The sequence below is a fragment of the Acyrthosiphon pisum genome, chromosome X (genome assembly GCF_005508785.2).
Source record: "Acyrthosiphon pisum isolate AL4f chromosome X, pea_aphid_22Mar2018_4r6ur, whole genome shotgun sequence".
NCBI classification, from domain to species: domain Eukaryota; kingdom Metazoa; phylum Arthropoda; class Insecta; order Hemiptera; family Aphididae; genus Acyrthosiphon; species Acyrthosiphon pisum.
The window spans coordinates 83,844,093-83,863,363 of NC_042493.1; the positions used below are offsets into that span (position 1 = coordinate 83,844,093).

A 19,271-nucleotide genomic window follows, 5' to 3' on the forward strand; every position below is an offset into this window, starting at 1 on the left:
AACTAAGTAAAGAAAAGTTGATATGGATATTTTCAATCTCAGTTACAATACTTTTATTTAATTAAAAATTATAAAAAGGTAGACAAATATATTTTAAAAGCTTACCCCTAGTCTAGGTTTGGACTTACGTACTCGTTTTACTTGTGATACTTAGAAAAAATTTAAAATTTAAAATTTAAAATGCGATGTAAAAAATTATTTACCTATAATATACAGATGCGTAAAACATGTAATGATAAACACTAGTTTCGTCTGAATTAGGTATTTACGATCACCGGTGTTCTAGCACTATGTTAACAACACTAACCTTTTTGATGGGTTCAAAACCTGAAGATTCGTGTAGAATTAATTTCACATTAACTACTGCTATAGTCATGATGTAATTTCACATTGTTTAGGTTGTGAAAATGGACTAGTCATGTGAGGCGGAGATAATATTATTGTCTCGAGAGCAAGACAGGTAGTACAGGAATCATAATGGTTATAAATTATAATTAATAGTATAATATTGATAGATCAATCGGGTTAATATGAATAGTGTAAATCCGTGATCAACATTGTATTTTATAACAAATATAAATACTCAGAAATAAACCCAGTTTTGAAAACAGTGGTAAAGAAAGCAATAAATGATAATACATATTCTCAATACCAACAATATTACCTGCCCAAAACTAAAAGTAGAATTATATGGATTTACGAAATTGTATAACATATTGGTGGAAGTATTTACCTTTGGTATAATAGTATACTCACAGCAATTGACGTTTAATTGTATTTATAACTTTCTCTTATTTGTCTTACAATCATTGTAGACCGCAATAACTCAAATAGTATCTATAAACATACTGTATTACAGTAATCTAATTAATTTTACCTAGTATAATATTATTGTTAAGTAGTAATTAAATATATCGATTCCAAGCATATTTTGAGTGTTTTTTTTATAGTTTTATAAAAATTATAGTTAAATAAAAATTCTATTTAGGATTTAAGAGTTCTAAGTTTAAATTATTACTTTGCATATTTTAAAGTTTATGCTAGTTAGCCATTATCTAGTTTTTTGGAGGATATTTTAAAAATAAATATAATATGAGTTCAAATTTTTTAGGTACCTATTAAGAAAAAAATTTTTTATTTAAATTCAAGTCAAATCTATAACATGAAATGTATAATAAAAAGTTCTTATATCTTATTTTGTCAGCATATTTAATGTTAAATTCACGTGATGTATAGTACCTACCTATGCCACATATCATACGCTTATCTGTTTTTTGATTTACATTGTTCAACAGCATATCTACGCACAAGTGTCGTAAATATGAACGTATCATCAAATAATTGGTAATTGGTAGTATTCCTTACGATATGGTTTGCACTTCGTATTTGTCGATGATAACTAAGAATTATAATGATATCATTCTGTAATTGCAAAATACATTTATATTAGTATTTAAATAAATTACAAAATATTACTTACATTTTTGTATAATGAAATAGTAAAATATGTACATTTTTTAGAGCAAGAAGTTCCTATCTCTAGACTAATAAAATTTAAAAAAATATATAACCAAAATTATATTTATATAATTTTAGCGTTGGGTGCTTATATAGTTGACCAGTAATCAAGTAATTAAAAGCTTAGGTATGACAAAACATAAGATTTATACAAAATATATCTTTGTTAACTATAAGCTAAAATAAGATATATATACTATTATACTATTTTTTTTTTTATATAAGCTTCTAATAATAACTATTACAGCTCAACAATTATAAAATGATATTATTAACACTTGGGTTTATATTAAGTATTTTATAAACATTTTACATATTTTTATGCATGAAAGGTATTTTTTTTTTTTAAGATCGTCCCCAGTAAATATTTTTACGCATTTTAGCTATACATTTTTTACTGATTGATATAAGTGGGTTCAAAAATCACTATAATCACTAAAACAATAATGTAATGAAATCATTTTTAATATTATCTGGTATATCAGAATATCGATATATTTGTTTTGTCTTAACCTTACTAAATTTTGTTTTTTTTTTTTTTACTAACCTACTTACTACTTTTTTTATCAAATACCTATTTTAAAACTGAAAATGGGAATTAAATGTAACAATGATAGTAAAAACAAAATTTTAGAGAAAAATTAATAATTTTTGTATAATATTCTTTGCGAAAGTTAAACTTTTAAACTATTACCTACCGTCCAACGTCTAAAAATCACGTTTAAATAAAAACAACATTTTCATTATTACCCATACAAGTTTAAAAAGATAAATTTATCATTCTGTCATTTCCAACCTCAATACATCAATGCGAATTTTAAATAATGATGATATCAATAATTTAAATAAATGTTTGAATATAATATATATATTTATATATATATATATATGAATGTATTTGTTTATATTTTTTAAAAACTCATTATTAATGATGATTTGATACATGCACATGGGATATGAATATATAACAAATATTGTGACTGAAATGATACATCACATTAATCAAGTTTGTCGGCTGAATAAGAGCAATATTCAAACTAAATATTTTATATGAAATACACAATAAACATACTGCAGTGGCCTATTAAATATTTTTAAAAACTGTTTGAGAATTTCATTATTACCTATTTATTAAAAAAAAAAAAATGTATTTTGTTATACAAACAAATACAACTATAATTATTTTAGTTATATTCCCAAACAATTAGAATTGTTTATAGCTTAATGGATGATATTTTGTTCTATATTATATTTTATTATATTTCAGTATTTCTTCATCAAAATATTATCAGTATTTATAATATATAAATATTGCTAATTATTACATACAGTGTTAATATTTATTGAGATAACTACTGTATCAGTTCTCTAACGGTTAACATAGATAACAAATTTCCTTACCTAGCTAAATTGAATTTGAAATTTAAATCAACCTCAGGAAAATAATAATTTTTCATGAATAACATTCATATTTTTTACTAAAAGGTATCGATCGAGGGCATGTATACAAACCAAATTGCACTTAAGCCAAATTGAATTTACTATAGTATTTTTATACTTTTGAGACATAATATTTGAAGACTTTTACAAATTTTAAAAATCAAGAATTTGGCCAATCATGTGACTTAAGTTATTCCCGAAGTTATTCCCAAGATAAATAATTATTAAAATTCTTAAAATTTACACCGTATGTATACATTACAATGATATAGTACAATAATAGAGTTTGAGGATTTTAATATATAAAATAAGTGATTTTAGATTTTTTGTTCTGAGCGTTTAATATTAAATTAAATAGTACTTGAATTTAACGGTACTATTCCAATAATCCAATACCTAATTTAAAAAATTGTATACTGAAAGCTCAAGATGGCAAACTTAGAAATTGTTCAAATTTGTTGTATTCCATATCATCACTAATTATTAAAATATATTACTATCTAGATAAAAGCGATTATCATTATCTTCTCTAAATAAAAGTAAATAACATTTTTCTGTGCCTAGCGTATACAATTATCTATATCTTATCGATGAAAGATGTCAATAAGATATAATAGGACGTAATAGATATTTATTCTCAACAAAGTGATTACTTAGACTGAATTTATTACCATTAATATGACAAATATGTATACTAATATATAATGTTATATTATAGTGCATACTTTACGGTTTCAAGGATGTTATGATAATTTAATGTGGTGCAGTTGCACCATTATAATAAACTATTTATTTTGATAAATGCATCCAAATCAAATATAATGATAGATAATAATTATTATAGAACATATTATATAATATAATATTATGTAGATAAATATAGATAATATATATTATATAAATAATTCAGTTATCAGTTTTAGTATTATTAACACGTACCTACATCAAATAAAATAGTATAGGTGGTTCTTCTGATAAAGTTCTTAAACACAATAAATATTTTAATTTCAATAAATTTATTTTTATTTATATTTATTTTGTTATAAATATTACTATAAAATGTTTTTCTGTTATAATTATTTTAACAATATGATTTTTAACTACAAACTATATTTTTAAGCATTTAGATTTTTATTTACAACCTATACATTTAACAAATAGGTAGGTAGGTACTAAGTATCGAATAAATTAGTTTTAATTTGTATATTTATAAGCTAACACCAGGTAAATGGAGTATATTTTGGTAATTTATTGTACCAACAATTTTAAAAACTTATCAACACAAACATATTAATAAGACATGCATGGATTTTAAAAATTGTACTTAAAATTGGTTAATAATTTTAAATACAACTTGGGTCTAAAATTGCAATAAAACATTTGCGCTAATTTGGAATAAATATTGAAATTTAGTGATATTAGCATACATCATAATATTATATCGTAAAATTGAATAAGCCATTTATGGAAATAAAAATTATATTTGATATATCAGAGGTTTTCCTATTTTTTAGCATAGTGCACTTATTATATTGGTATATTATATTAGACATATTTGTAACCGTTAGAATACCGATATATTTGGTTTGACTGCCAGTCCGTGAACAAAAGGATATACCTATAGCATAGTTAATATACTATAGTATAAGACATTTTTACGAATTAAGATAATATATCACAACAATTCGCTTACCTATGTATCTGACTTATAATAATATGCCATAATAGTTTATAGTGGTCTACTAAAAAGTTGTCACAGATCACGTTATATGATTATAGCTGGATTTCCTCAATCCTACCTATTTATACCATGCAAATGCGTAAAGTTCTAAATTCTGAATACAATTTTAGATGCATAATATACTATATACACAGAAACCTGTGGGTCATATAGGATACTTTGTGCGTTCTTCCTTGACGTAACCCTAGGGAAAAAGGCGCACATATTATCGTCGGTTTTGAAATGATCAAAACTTGTTTTGACCCTACATAGCACTTCACACAACTTTACGCAACGTGAAATGATTGGTTATAGATCGAGATTCGTGTTCTAAATTTTATTTCACATTGTATTTCACTATACAATATTATACACACACACACACTTGTGAATGCGATAAAATGAAAAAGGAAAAACCGAAAACCGTCCGATTGAGTCAGATGGTGGAGACGGACACGAAGAAAACGGCCGTTGGGAACATTTCATTTGACTACCAACAGAATGAACACGGCTACTCAGTCATTGTGAGTAGGTATCGTTGACTACGCTTACCACGGTCGGACCATGTGGGATTAGAACCTCATCAGATTTCAGTATTTCTGCAGCCAATAAAGGTTTTGGATAAGTATTTGTAAAGTTATTTAAACCAGAAGATTACGGACCTGGGACTTGTGGCTCGTAATGGTAGGACGAACACTAGACACATTTATTATTTAGTGCAGATTCTCCGAATACAATTTTAAATTTTAGGCTATTTTAAATATTAACGTATATTGAGTTGGTATTTCCCAAATCCCAGTGCATTTTTAAATCATGCAAAATTTGCTTTTTTTTTACTCCAATGTAGTATTCGATAAAATTGATATTTTGTTTTTGTTATAAATTGTAATTTAAAAATAAAAATCCACTGAGACTTAAATTTTTCTCAAAATATTGATATTAAAATTGTCTAGAAACTATGATATAAATGTCAAAATATATTCTCACTATATCTGTGCAGTTTATAGGAATTAAAATTTTTCCATTTATACTTGATACACATTTTTAGACTAGGTCAAAAAGCTTTTAAAATGGAAGAAAGATCCTATATAAGTTTATCTTATAGTAATTTTAAAAACAATTAAAATATATATTCACAATTTATTTTTATGAGTATTCAAAATTATAATATGTTGACGAAAATCCTAAAACCGTATGCAGTTTTAAATTTTGATAACATGGACTTTAAAATGTAATACAAGGATTCTCGTAAGATTTTATTATAGGGACATACACCTAAATAACACAAATACAATAAAAAATTTTCACAATTTTTTCATATGGATATATTAAGTTTGTAATGGACAACAAAATTCAATGTTAAGCCAAAAATAACGATTTTAGTTATTTTGTCGTAATTCATAAAATACGAGTCGTATTGACTTAAGACTTTTCATTATTATACTTATTATTATTATTATCATCTATATATATATTATACAAAAATAGAATTTTCAAACTAGTAGGATTAAATTTGATATCTATATATTTATTATATATATGAATATCTCCGTTTTAATTTATTTACAATTTACATGATATAGTGTGTGTGTCTATGTTGTTGAGGCATGAGAAATTCAAGTAATGCCTTGTTAAAATAGTCACGGGACATATAAATACAAGTAGTAGGTACATAGTTCACGATCGTATTTTTCATAGTATATAGAATTTTATAGTTATCCAAATATTCTATACATTGATCACGTATACTAGGTGTGCATCGTTATTTTATTACTACGGCCGACAATGAAATATTTGGGGAAAGTACGAATTCGGTGGGTCGAATGACAAAAGAGCCCAGAGTATAGTATTATCTTTGGATAACGGCGCATGTAGGTATATCACCCATTCACTCCAATATAATATAATTTGAAAGAGTGTTTTCCATCGAGATAAATGCGCACTGCGTATGTTTTTTTTTTTTTTAATGTATAAATTTTAATAATTTGACGTATGTATTTCATTGCACATACACGCTGTGTCACAATATTATTCTTATTCAATTTTATCAAAAAAAAAAAACTATAAAAACTAATGGTAGTTTGTTAAATATTATTGTGAATTAACAATTACATAAAAATAATAATTGTTCTATATGGTACCTACACACATCTTGTAATTTTCCAATATAATTATTCCCAACTTTGAACTTTGTTTTCTACATTTTACTGTAGTCAAACTTTTGTTCTAGTCAACATATATAGTATCTACCGACCTGTAGATTATATGGACCGTGCATAATATGATCTGTGAATCGTCTATATATCAGGTAAATATTATAGTCGTCTATAAGCATAATATTTTTTTTGAGATATTAGAAATTGATAGATCACAATAAAGTATTATAAAGGCAGATGTAATAATATAAAAACATTTAAATAATAAAACCATGATTACAATATGACGTACGTTTATAATATCGTAATAGTCATAATTACTTATTATAAAAACAAACTTTGTTTTAACTATTCAGTAATCACACAGAAAGTTTATTCAATGTATTTATCGTCGGATTATCAAGATTTTACTGCACCAGCTTTCAAATTCTTTTCGGGAAATGCAAAATTATTCATTAAAGGGTTTGGTCTAATCTGGACGTGCATTCCTCCGATGAATTCTACCACGCATAATTTACACAAAATTATCTATTTAGTATTTTCTGCAGTACATTTTTGGTATATTTTATCTATATTACTCACTTAGTAACATTGTATTACGCGTTTATACGTGTCAATTGGTTAATAGTGTTAATAAAATTGAAAAATGAATGTATACATTTCATTTTGTTTATACTTTGTACTCGCTGAGTATCGTGTTTGAAACTACATTACTGTAACTACAAAACTTTTTAACTTATAAATCTCGCCTAAATTTACATTGTTTAAAATCCAAATCCAGTAAAACTATATAGGGCTTATTTTGTACCTAATTTGTTGCGAAACATATCAAAATTAGTAGGTTAAACAAAAATACCGTTGTGTACTCGAGATACATTTCTTTGGTACGATATACTTTCATAGGTACTGAATGAAAGTGGAAAAAACGAGTTATAGTAAAAATATTAGGTAGATATAATTATAATATTATACTTTACAATATTTATTATTGTGATTTCAATCAAATATTACAATAATTAATAACCGCAATTACGATAAAAAATAATTTATTATTGTTAACCTTTCATCATGTTAATATAAAAAAATACTCGCGATACCTCACTGTTAGCAAACTAAATGTTATAACCTAATAAATTGCTTGCATATATTATGGACCATTTATCATATGGATAATAATATGTCGAAAAAAACTAAATTCCAAAGACAATATTATATCTATACGTATTTGGATTAATATTGTATTCAAACGTAACGTATAAAAATAAAAACACGAAAACTTATTTTAAATCAAAACAACTGTGTTAATATAAAAATAATAAATGCCTTAAACCATTGGTCAATAAGTAACGAAATTTTTCATCCAATGGTTGGCATTATATATTTTCTTTTAAAAGATAACTTTTATTATTATTACTATAAATAGATAACAATATAATTTCGTCATGGTTCTAAGTAACCGTTTACATTATAATAATATTATTGTGTTTGAGGGCAGGTAACAGTGAAATGCCCTGACAACGACTCGCGATAAGTGTTTCCAAGAAACCATAAACCAGCGGGAGTTTATCGTTCGCGGAACCGCGGGTGGAGAAAAAAAGGAGGAGAGGGTAAACCTAGAGAGGGCACGAAAACAGCGTTATGCGTGATTACGTATAAAGGCGTCTTTGATTTGTCGCCGTTGACATTATGATGTCTTACGATCCACCGGCGGCCGGTTTCGACATCACAACGAAAAAGTCAATCCACACGTTTCGTTTGAATAATGGCGGGGAAAATCGAGCACATGACTGTAACCGTTCGTGGAACTCGGCGCACCTTATCAGTAGTGGCTTACAGCAAATACGATTTAAAAAGAAGAAAAACCGTCGAATAACTAACAATGATTCGATGTCATGGAACAATCATCTACCAGAACCGTTAGTACCTAGGTATATTTTGTCCGTTAGCACTTGAAGTCAATTATTGTATAGGTGTGATGCACACAACACGCCGTATAATAGGTATAATACCTACTATATTACAATATGATATCCTTTCGACTAGACACGCGCCAACGTCAATAATTGTATTATATTATATTACATAATAATATAATTACATCTATACGATGTCATACCAGAGTGTCGTTACTCACGTGTGTCACGAAACGGTTGTACTGGCCGTAAGTGCTAGCCGATAAGCCACCCGTAGACGACGCTGGCTACCGCAGCGGCCACTCTTCCGGTGCAAAGACGTCCGAAGATCGTTTCGCTCGTCACTATCGGACGTGTCGTGTCCCGTACGACAGTAAACCGGGTCGTGGTAGTTTTTTTTTGGGGGAATGGGAAGGGGGACAGAAGAAAGTGCAGAGCGACGGCGCTCGCGAATTGATCACGCGAAAGTTTCACGCTCGGTGCACGAAGACGTGAAAAATAGTTCGGCGGGGTCGAAAATCGAAAGTAAAGGAAAAAAAATCGACAAGACGAACCGGAACGATTCACGTTTGTGCGAGACAATCAGACGAAGTCTCCCGGGATCGGACAGGACGCCGTGCGAGTATACGGTGATCACGCGGACAGACGGACGGACGACCGAACGAACGGACAACGCGGAAGCGGACAGACGACTACTACGGACTGCTGGCGTGACGGGCGGCGGACGTGACGCGGCGCGCGCGGTCGTCGTCGCGTTCATACTCGCCCCCTCTGCCACCGGCCACCCTGCGCGCGTTGTCCACACGACGGCGGCCGACGGTTGGGCGACGCCGGCCGACCGCGGGACGGGTGCGCGCGGTTCGGCCGGACGGCGGCGGGGGTGTACACACGCGCGGACTTTCCACTATGAAAACAGCGGCGGCGGCGGCGTGCGTATAATATACCGTCGTTAGAGCGACGGCGCGGGCGGCGACCCTTACGACGGGCTTTACTACGGCGGTTTACGTACGATCACCGCCACACCGCCGACCCACCTCACCCGCCCGTGCGCAAGCACGCGTGCACGCAACGTCCACCACCGCCGCAAGCCCGCCCCCGACCCTTCCACCCACCCACATCACCCACCCGCCAACGGTTCTCGCGAGCTTTTACACACACTCACACCAACGACGCTATGCGGCGCGGTCGAGGACAACGCGACGTCGTCGCTACAGCCACCAAACCATATAATATAATAAAATAATATGATTTTAGGCGTGCGATGGGTTGTTCGCGGTACTTACACGCGCACACTAACCGTCGTGGCATATCGACGTCGCATGGACGTATATAGTTGTAGTTAAGGAGCTATTATAGTTGTAGTTAAGGAGCTATTATAGTTGAACTATAGTTTTAGTTTTTGTTGTTGTTCGTGTCGTATTAATACGCTACACAAATTGCGTCAAAAATATGCCACGTAATTAGAGCTCAGGTGACATAATATTACCTAATAGTATTTTTTTTTAAAAAAACTATAAATGTAATTGATATGCAGATCCGAGAGTCTAAATAACTGTGTTTGTAAAACATATCATGCATGATGAGCAGTTTCTGAACTAGGACAATAATTTTTTTCTCCTAATTTTTGGCGAATACCAAAATATGCTACATATTTTTTGGTTTAAAACGGTTGATTTGTCTTGTCGTCATACGGTTGATTTCATATGTTATATTATACCTATTTAAATTTACTGCGCACTAATCCATCAAACAATATTATATATTATTACCCATATACTTATCATCAATATTATGATGTTTGGCTATTCTAGGAATTTGGAGTTTTAAGGCGTACAGAATGTTATTGCATATTTTTAATCACTGTAGACTCATAGACGTGTGCAGAGGAGGCTATCACATTGGGAGAAATTGTGGGATATCTCATAATTAGTCCCTGAAATTCATCAAATCCCCCTAAATTGATTCGTACAAAATCAGTATAATTATTTTAAATTATATTAATATATATTGTGTCGTATTATTGCTTCCTTAAATATATACCTATTTATTTAAGCGTTTAAGCTCAAAGAATCATAGCTTTGGTGAAACAGTAAGGCAGCAACGTCTCGATATTTCAAAATGAACCACAAATTACCTACCTATCATAATTTTAACACAAATAACATATTTTATAAATATAAATTATAATATTAATAAAAATAAATCTTTTTTTGGTGAACTTTCAAAACTTATTATTTTCAATGACAATTGATTGAATTATTATTAATACTATGGATTGTTCTATAATTATATAAACGTGGTCCGTGCAATTTTGCTTTAAAAAAAGACGTCTCAAGAATAATACAAGTATAAACAATTGCATTATAAATTTTTAAAATTAATATTCTAATATATAAGAAATTATGGATGATCTATCAAAACCTGAAAAATACATAATGAAGTACTTATTCGTAATTTTATTAAATTATATTAAAACTTAAATATAAAAAAAATAAATCCATGGCTACAGAAAATCCACAGGGGAATCAGCTGTCTCCACCGAGCACATGTCATATATTGTTATAGCTGCGCAGTGCTTCGAATCAAAGCAAGTATTATTGCGAATACAACTTTAATAGTTACGTTGTGTAAATATACATTTTGTTATTACGTGCGGTATGGCTCCTATTCTACTTTCCACCCTCCGTTAGCATTCGTAACCGTATCGACCCCCATCATACAAAGATTGTGTGTACAGTACGGGACTGATGGAACGAAAAATGGGATTAATTTTGTTTTGCTTAGTATTTGCGTAGGGTCTAGAAAACCCTATAGCGACGGTACTGGGCACTGCCGGGATAGGTATACCTACCCACTTGAAATATTATAATAATCGGTACAAAAAATCTTGGTTCCTCAAAAGTTCGAACGTTAATAATAACTGATCACTATAAATATCGATCTGTAACGATATTGAAAAAATGAATCGTTTACGTAATATAATAATATAAAATCGAATTATATTAATTATAACGTTGTCGGTGATGGTCAGTATTCGACAGAAGCTGCGTTGTATATAACCGATTATTACTATGCCGGTATCTGTATATTATTATGATACCGAACAGTAATTTAACGATGAAAAAAAGTAATTGGAAACGGAATCGACGCGAAAAGTCAGCACTTTTCAGACCTTCACTACAACTACCCACGACCCACTCGCAGTAAGGCAGTAGAAGCGTACCTACCACATAAAATATTGAAATTAAAATCAAACAGGAAATCGTTACCTATATCATAGGCCTTGGGGCCATGCAGTGCATGACAAGCGTTACAAATTATTCTCGACCGATGCCGTATCGACACACCGGCGCTTGACGTCTGTATATTATTATTTTTTTATTTTACACGCATCGTCGTGTTGGCGGCAGCAGCAGCGACGTACCATGTTCGCACGCGGTCCGTCGGCCGACTGTTCGGCGCCGTTTCGTTATTGGTGCGCGCGCACACATTCGTCCGATCGCATAATAATAATATTGTAACGGACGGGCAGCATGGGCCAGTGTTATGACATGAGTGTATCATTAATTTATCATCGAAAGTCGTGTGTTCAAAGGTCGTTTGATCGAAAGTCACGCGGTCTGAGATCGATAAAAAGTACCATCATGGCGGGATCGAAATGTCGTGTACAAGTAACGCGCTAGGTATACTAATATTCGAATCTATTTTAGAAGTCGAATGAATGTTTTCTTTTACGAGTGCAATTTTATTATCTTCTTCATAATTGTCTAACCGTAGACAATGCTCAACGTTATCTACGTGTAGGTACTACCATAATATAACAACAATAATCATAACCTGACATGATGTACGTATAATATGATTGTAAACAATTAATATGATCATTTATCGATGACTTGTTTGATACCTACTTACATACATTGTATTTAGAACTTGCGTAGCTTACGTACACGAACGATGCAATTACAATACTGCAGTTGCCACACAAGCTGGCGTTTGCAGTTCAAAACTATGATGATTGATTTTTAGATTCTGAGTGGAACGATGAATGTATTGATTTTACAATGATGTGTTTTGTTTTTTTTTTTATTATTATTGTGTGTCTGTATATACGGTAAATAGTCGAAAAAATGTCTACACGCAAATTAAATAAAAATTGTATTATTGTTTGAAATTCATATTTTTACAATATTAGATATTCACTCGATTTTTCATGTAGAGGTTTTGTTATTTTATTGTTATTCAAAAACAAATAACTGTAGATACATGAAAACTTTACTGAATGTTAATATTTTCATTTTTTATACGCCGTACAATTTTGAACATATTTTTACTCTTTATGGGCTGTTTACAGATAGTTTTCAAATTTTTTAGTAAAAAAAAAAAAAATTTAATTAAATTAAAAATTAATTTATTATTATTATTATTATTATTATTATTATTATTATTATTATTATTATTGTTATTATTATTGTTATTATTATTATTATTATTATTATTATTATTATTATTATTATTATTATTATTATTATTATTATTATTAATAATTTATTTATTATTTATTATTTTAATTAAATTTTATTTGTAGGGTAAAAAAGTGTAAAAATGTAATGCAAGGCTCTTAATATATTATTACAATAATAGTTAAAAAATATTAAAAATACACAGGCACAATTTTCATTTATAAGCATTTAAAGTTCGAATGTTCACAAAATGTATCAAATTTAAAACAAGGTCCCACGTAAATAGGTAAATATATAAATTGCTTTATTCACAATAATAATATAATAATCAAATATGCTTCGTAATACCATAGGCTGACTGACTGTTTCGCTCAGAATCGTTTTTACAATGATATTATACCATTGAATTCAAATTTAATCAGTTACCACAGTGACCCACTTGTAACCTACTGTACAGCAGAGTGATATCCACTTACCCATTTTTTTAATATGTACCTACACATTTATTAATTTTTAATGAAATTCATCGAAACTGTTAGTAAGTACGTTGATAATACCAAGTATCAACATCGTAAAAGCACAACAAAATAAAAAACAACAACACTTTTACAAAACAAATTACTATATATTATGTACTTTTATGATTATTGGTTACATGAATTATTAATAATTTCAATCGCCCTTCTTTTACTTTTAATATTATTTCCTTAATTTATCAATTATAAATAATTGTGAAAACATAAAAATAACATAACAACGTCAACGTTATGGGCCACCAAGCTTAGTACAAATCATACATTTTATACATATTTTATTATTATATATCGTAAGTACCTATAGTCCCCACATGTCTTCTGCTAATTCGGTCTAATCGTTCGCAACGAAATAACCGCCAGTGGCTGTTTGAAAAATATATAATCGAAACGCGTTAAAGCGTTATAAGTTATAACTGATATAAGTTATGAGTGTAATAAAAAAAAATTGCCACCAGAGCGTAATTTCGGGAATTCTAGAAAACTATACATTTTTACGTGCGTAATTGTTTCTCGTCTTCGTGGCAAATTCTAACGGTTTTAATATTTCAATTAAGTATTTTTAGCAGAAAAACAATCGGATTATATAAATTGGTTAGTTTCATATTTGAATTCGATATAATTGTAATCTGACAATTTGAGTAGAAAATAATATTATCGAGAAATTATTAATAATGTATCGTATAGTTATTTAATCCCTGTTCAGTGATTAATATGTAATAACATTTGAAGTGGAAAAATGCTGTGTTGACCTTTTCTATTCAATGGCTAAATAAAACCAGACAAATGTATGTATAATATAAATCTAATTTTAGTTAGTAACCTGACGCTGACTTTTAGCTGCTGTTTGGTGAGTGGTGACACGATGGATCGATTTTCTTAGATTTTCACATTAAACACATCAAGTCATTTTCTAGTAAGTTGGTTCTGGCTGTCCATTTAATGGGGGTTGAAGGAAAAAAAAGCCTTTACTAAAAGCTTTATTTGAAATCAAATGTAAGCCATTAAAAAACTCATAGAAATCATTCAATTATTTCTGATACACCGTCATCTTTGAGTAAAGAATAAATACACTATAACTTATATGATGACCAAACGTATTTATTTTTGTAGAACAGTAATATTTTTTGCTGACTTGTCCTATGTAAAGCCTTAATAGCAATACCTATATACTAAGTATGTTTAATTCTACTAATGTTTTAAATTATAACATATCAATTCCTATCGTATCTATTTATTTATATGCCATATCACCTATACGTATTTGTGTATAAATATTATTATTTTTTATTACATTTTTAGTTTTACTTATACATTTTTGTTTATAATTGATTTTTACCTGAATCATATCCGTACGATTGTATATTAAATTTATTGTTACCACATTGGTACTAACTTAACAAACCGATCGGCTACATAGTTGTATTTTATAGTAGTCTTCGTCATGAAATAAGTTCCATTAACAATTTAAATTATACCTACATGCTAATAGGTACCTATAGGTATTATATTATATCTAATATATTATGATTATAAAATAGTTATAACTTGCAACAGGAACCATATATTACCACTATATTTTATTACAGTGATTCTTTTATATTATATTCTTTTTTATTTTTATTTTAGCATTTTTATCGTAAGTTAAAATTTTTAATGATTGAATATAAATTATCTAACAGAATTTTGTTTTAAATATGAATTTTTCAAAAAAGAGCCAACCATGCAGAAATTGCGTGTTTATAATTCTAATGATCAGAAAGAATTTTTATCTGTATCTGATATTGTGTATTAATAAACACTAAATTATAATTTATTTATTTAATATATTTTTTACACGTAAGTCATCAAAATAGGTTATTTAAATATTTTTACGGTGCTATCTTATTGGTATCTCGAATATTTCGATTCACCTAGTTAATTTTGTTATAATTGTTATACCTATTTAAATTTGTTTAAATAAAATAACAATACCAAATCAAAAATATGACAAACCATTAATGCGTTAAGTTAAATCACTAAAGTTTTTGTTAGTGTTCAGGTTGATTTTATATTTTTTTCCACAATTCATTATATTTTAGAAGGTCCTATTATATATATATTAAAAATTTGTATATTTTTAATGTATGTTTAAATATTAATTTTTTTTAAATTTGTTTTGCTATTTCATCTAAAATTTTGTCTGCTTATTATTTCTTTGTATTTTGGCGGTATGGTCACAACTTACAAACCCATAAAAGATTAATATTAAATTATTATACAATAGTTATAGTATTTGTTATTTTTGTCGGCCTATTTACAAAATAAATAACTTTAATAACAGCAATAAAATCATAAAATATTCTTGGTAATAGTATAAACTGTGCTCAGAATCGTTTTCGTATGATTTTATATATTATCATTGAATTCAAATTTAACACATCCGTTCATCGAACTTTTTAGCTGTACAGCAGATAGGTACCCACTTTTTCTTATATATCTAAGATTTGAAAATTTAATACAAAATCCCTCATAGGTTTATCTATCTTGACTAAAAAAAAAAAATTGAGCACAAATCCACAATATTTTTTATAAGCACCTGAAGTTGGAATATGACAAAATTCGTCAAACGAAAATCTAAATATTATTTTGTATTAGAATTCATTATTATTATAGAATTGTATTATTCATACATTTTTAAATTTAAATCTAAGATTTTAAAAGTAATACAAGATTTCTCATAAATTTTATTATCTTTGACAAAAAAAAAAATAAAGTTCACTGGAAAGTCATATTAATTTTTTATGAGCACTAGAATTTAAAATTTTTACGACATTGGATATACACCTAATTTCTCATAGCCGGTACGATTTTTTTTATTTTGTTTTAATTCAAAAACTTACGACCGTAAACACTTGAAATGTTTTTCAAATGTTTATTTTATAATTTTCTGTATGTACATGATGCTATATAAATAATATTTTGATTAGTTTTGTGTTATTTATTAACGTTTGAAATATTTAAGGTTTTTTAGTGGTTTTTCTTTAAAATATGTCAATATTTTAACATAGTGTTTTCCTCGAGTCAAAATCGTGGAAATAAAATACATTCATATGTACATTCGTGTACCTACAATTATCGCTAATTTAAAAAAAACCTATCACCACACACCAAGTTTATATTGCATATTTTTTAATAGTGATAACAGACCATGTACGATACTTTTATCATATATTCATGTGTAGATGTTAGATATGTGATTTGTATCAAATTTCAACGTTATAACTAGCGACGTGTCGAAGTGAGTATACTCGTGCGGCGTTATAATCAGATAACCCCTGATGAATTATAACTACGTTTTTCCGTCATTGATTTTTTATGAATAGATTAATGCACATTACTTTACCCACACACCAGTACTGCAACTAACGGTCGCATGAGCTTAACACCGGTTTTGTATGACGATGGTAAAGGTATACACGTCTGTTGATATAATTTATTATAACTGCTTTGAACAATAATTACGCGTCGACCCGAGGAATGTGAATTTATCATTTTTTTGTTCTCAAACGACAATAAATTACTTTGCTTTGACCAACGGTGGCGTATACACGTCACTCGTATTGTTTCGCCTTTTACTATTACTTAGCTTCCACAGTTAAATGTCCAAATTATACCAAATGAACCAGTTTTATACGAGCCACATATTTTATAGTGAGGTTTTTAATTTTTCATTTCTTTAAAATTAATTCTAAACAAGTAATATTTTCTAATAAATAATATTAGTGTTTCACAAATTATGATTAGGATAAGAAAATGTCCAAAGTGAGTATATACAATGACCTAAAGTCTCCTCCATTAACTCAATTAGCTGGTCTGATAATAGTAATCCATATACCAATGTTCTAACCTGAAATGCTAATAGATCTATAATAGATCTATAAACAAACAAAATATACGTACTTAATTTATTTTCTAAACAAATTTCATCGACAATACTATAGTTTGAAATTTCTAGGTTTTCACTGTTTCCAAGCTAATTGCAAAATGGCATGTTTAACGCTGGAGATGGTTTAATCATTAAATCAACTCTATATAATTCCCCCCTCTAAATCTTCACATATATTACAAGCATATGTTCTAATTCTAAATAACATTCCGCTCAAATCGCTAAAATATACTACATTCTTGTTAAATAATAATTTCTATTAAATTTACATAGGTACTTCTTAAACAATTAAGGACATAAATGCATAGTTAGTGGCGATGTAAATGCAAATTGTATTCAATGGGGCATTAGCACTATCAAAGCGATGGAGATTAAACTTCGTGAAATCTTTAAAAAAAAGTCAATAGAAAAAAAAAATATATAACCATACAATTTCCTTCCCACCACTACTTACAGGCTCGATTCAGTTCTCAAATGATCTCACATACTTTATCAAAAAAAAAAAAATACTAAATTGTCTACATTCTACCACAACCTATAGAAACTAATGATATAACCTGTCATTCTTACTGTTAACACTATACTCTCCTTTCTAAACTGAGTCTCAACCATCTCTTTTTTAAGGTAATTTGAATTGGGAAACATTCCTATCCTAGCTCAATGCCAACAAAAATCTAATAATTCACTCTAAATCATCTCCTGATCCCTTTATCGACATAACGCTGCCATTATAAGCACTATTCAATAAACAGCCTGCAGGTCCTCCTCTGTTTTAAAGAACAACACGACAAAGAACTCAATACTCACACAAAAATCAAGTTTTATACGTATGTTACAGTGAAAGACAATTATAGTTGGTAAATCGTAAATGACGTCATTCTCTATTGTATTACGTACTTTACCAAATGATCCAGTAATGTAGATAAATATTGTAAAAAACGTATTTTAAACTCAAATGTACATCTTTCACCATTCAATTACGTAATTTACCAATGTTAGTAATCAATGATACTAAAAGGATGATATAAACATAATTTCACCCTGGTTATTGATTTAGTATAGGTATGATAAATTACTATAGTTTATGAATATATTATATTTATTTATTTATTTTTTTCAGTTACTGTTTATGTTACTTCAAATTATCATATGCCGTATTAGATTTATTATTTTATTTTATTTTACTTATTATTTTAATTGTATTATTGTATCGTTGTTATATCTTATTAACATCTTAGTAATTGTCTTCATAATATGAATGTACCTAGATCATGCACTGTATGAAATGTATATATTGTAATTAATTGTATGAAAATCAAATCAAATAAATATAAAAATTAATTTGACCACGTCTAATATATTAAAGTATGCGTATTACTCTCACTCAAAATAAATCATTTATTTTCATCGTTATCTTTCTTATAATACAAAATGTACACTTCTGCTTACAGTGTGCACTACTGTTTCTCACGTTGATTAACAAAGTTCAAGAGGATGTTCCTCAAAGAGCAGTTATTTCCCTAGAGTTTTTTAATCTATACGTTGCTATTCAGAACACATCACCTAACATGATTGTATGAGTCTTTGCTGACCACGCATC

General features: G+C 28.9%; 1 protein-coding gene across 1 annotated transcript in view; it reads right to left on the bottom strand.

The window, feature by feature from the left end:
• The window catches only part of LOC100169186 (neurexin-1), a 285,341-nt gene extending 275,885 nt beyond the window's left edge, over window positions 1–9,456 (bottom strand). Inside the window, exon 1 of the mRNA XM_029490369.1 lies at window positions 8,969–9,456. The gene's annotated coding sequence lies outside the window, so the exon portion shown is untranslated. The remainder of the gene's footprint in view (window positions 1–8,968) is intronic.
• Between the last annotated feature and the right edge of the window lie 9,815 nt (window positions 9,457–19,271).